The following is a 3,170-nucleotide window of genomic DNA, read 5'->3' on the forward strand; positions in this document are numbered from 1 at the left end:
AGATGTGTATAAGAGACAGGTCATATTTTGCGAAAGGAGGGGCTAACTTCACGCGGGTATGTTTTTTTTTTCATATTGTTATTTATAATTTTGACTACCAATCATCGAGAATGGGCTACCAAATACTGCCACGACCACCAAGCGAGTGTTAATGATCATTTTTTAATTTTCAACAATGGGGGGCCAACTTCACACAGCTGAATTTTTCATATTAAAATATTCAAACAGCCTTATCGAATATTTTTCTCATTATTACATCGTTAATAAGTAACTTAACTTTATTGCATAATTATTATAAATGCTCGGCCAAGAGCAATTTCGAAAAAAGTTGCGTATCGAGGATCTAACATCAATTGTGGCAAAGATTATTGCTTCCTTCATATATTCGGAAAGCATCAGTGATTAATTCTTTCCATCATTTTCTTTTATTTTTGTAAAGTAAACAATTAATTTAAAAAACTTTTCTGTTAAATTAATTAACAACAATTAATAATACGCCTTTAAAATTAGAAATATATACGAAATACTTTTTTAAAGGATTTGTCTATCTTGAAAATATATTTCTAGAAAAAAAAAGAATATTCTTAAAAATATCTCAGTCTTTATTTCCTAAGAAGTAGATAGTTCAAGTTGTTTTTATTCGGGGTCTAAAGATATATCTCTCTCTTTTGCGGTGTGACTCTTGTCCGTCTAAGGAAATGCGAAGGACGGCGGTCGTTGTCGGATTACCATTGTGAAGAGGCTTTTACTTGGATTGTTAAACATTAGAATTATTAATAGCTGTATCCACTCTGCGGGACACTTTGCTTTTACACTTATGATACTGTCCCGCGACACGAGTCTCGTCTGGTTTTTTGCCGCTTTTATGAATATTACAAATATTTTTATGCAAAATTTCGCCGCGTATATTTGAAGCCCTATATTATTCTGATACATTTAGCTTGGACTATAAGCGTTTAAAAAAAAAAAATCATCAGAGACAATGTTATTTAAACACGTGCAAGTTTATGCTCTGCATTCTGGCCACTGGGATGGGTCGCTACATCCTATTCTATTAAAATCTTATGCATGTTAACATAATCGCTTATGGCGTCCTTTAAATATGTCATTAATATTCATTGTTCACAGCACCGCCGGTATTTTCGTCGCGTATATATGCAATACTAATTAAAACAATCCGCCATTCGGGAACTTTAATTTTACTGTGCAGCCGGCGGTATATATATATACTGGTATATACAGCTGCTCTCGAGTATGGGCCGGCTTCATTAAAAAAACATCGAAGCGCATTCTCTCCCGCTGCTGGGCGGCTTCATTTGCAAATGGCCCCATGCGTCACCGTGTAAAATAAAGCACGACACCTCCGGTTATATACATTACGTCGCGAATGAATAAAACCGATAACTTGACACCGGAGTGAAGAAATTCTCCATTAGTATGCCGTTCCTGGAGTGACAGGAATTTTCCTTGTGCATCCGCGGACAATCCCGCCGACACGAAAATTGCATAAAATATAATTTTCTCTTAGCTTTAATGCGCGCCGGGATGGAAACGATAATTGAATTTTTGTGCTGCCGGAAGCGTCGTTATTAGTTTGAATTGTGTAACGCAATTTGCTAGGAAACCGACAGTTTCTATCACCGGCGCGTCTAATTCTATTTAACGTCCGGAAGCGTTCTCTACAAAGTATAACAGAAATTTTCTATACGCAGGATGAAAGGCAGTAAAATTATCCTACGTTTAAGTAAGATGCAAGATTGAAAAGAGACTCTCTTCGATCTCCTTCGTTATTACTTATTTAGTTACTCTTACGTCATTATTTTACTTTCACGATGTACTCCCAGATAGCACACAAAGCCCAAAAGAATTCATTAGTATATTCAGTTTTATGTCATCAATTCTGAGTTTATTTTCAGGTGCAAAAAGAATCCCTTTTAGAAAAAGAATTCTTTTTGCATCTGAAAATGACCTCAGAATTAGTGACATATGTGTAACTGAGTTCTTTTTTCATTCTCTGTGCTATCTGGGCTCTCTCGGGCAATCACATTTCTGTTGTTTTAATTGAATTTATTCGCGTGTTTCATTTGTTGTCGGAACGAAGAGCGAGGAAAAGTTCGTTATATAGCACCTAATCGTTAAATATTTTAATTTTATATTACGTTTACGATGTTTCTGCGTATTGCATAATTACGTTACAAAAATTAAACGGAGCATAAGTCAAACGTAAAGTAAAACAAAGAAATTTTATGCAATAGCTCTGAGAAAAATTAAGCATCACGTGGGGAGGGGTGCTAATTTAACAGAGGTAAAAGCACGAGGCTAGCAATATTTCTGAGGTATTTGTGTTCATTAAATGTAGTAATCTATTTGTAAGTTTTATCTATGTGGGAATGCAACGTTTTCTCGTATTACCAGATGCAAATATGTACGATCTTGAAAGGCTTCATAAAGAATCTCGCAAAAGTTATAACATCTTTTCGTCTTCTAGCTGCATGCGAGAAGAAATTATAATCTACATCGCTATTTCTTCGCCGGGATGCCGAATAAATCCGGGCGTGACGACAGGACATAATATCGCGTTACCGTTGCAACGCATGTGTCTCGCTCTTAAAAGACGTGTGCGGGTTTACAGCCTCGCGATATTCCTATATCGTCTACGTGGTATTCGGACGAATATGGAATATGGACACGTGTGTGCGATATTCGCGTCGCTCGGATACTTGCGGCGTTCTTTGGAATCCCGGCGATATTCTACGCTCGGATTCGCTCCGCTATTACCGGTGTACCGGTAATTTCCGCGGAGCGCATACGCACCGAGGCTCGATGAGAAATTCATAGTGGCACGCCGAACATATATCGTCGTCGTACGTCGTGTGTACGATATGTCGACGTACCGTATTTATATCGTGCAAAAATGAAACACACGGCTTCGCCGTCGCCTGGAAACGTACTGCTATCGATATTAAACTAACCGGAACAGCTGTTTCGGGCTTCTATAAAACGTCGCGCAGCGTGTGCACGGTCCTCCGCCTTCTTTGCAGAAGGACGAGGAGAAACTCGGGGTTTCATATCGGAGGTTCACCCAGCGAGATATATACTGTGCTCGCGAGAGGCACGTTGCTTGAATTTCGATTTATCCACTTTATCGTCATTTTCATGAGAAGACTTGT

This window comes from Wasmannia auropunctata, unplaced genomic scaffold, assembly GCF_000956235.1.
Source record: "Wasmannia auropunctata unplaced genomic scaffold, wasmannia.A_1.0 LD336029.1, whole genome shotgun sequence".
Lineage (NCBI taxonomy): Eukaryota > Metazoa > Arthropoda > Insecta > Hymenoptera > Formicidae > Wasmannia > Wasmannia auropunctata.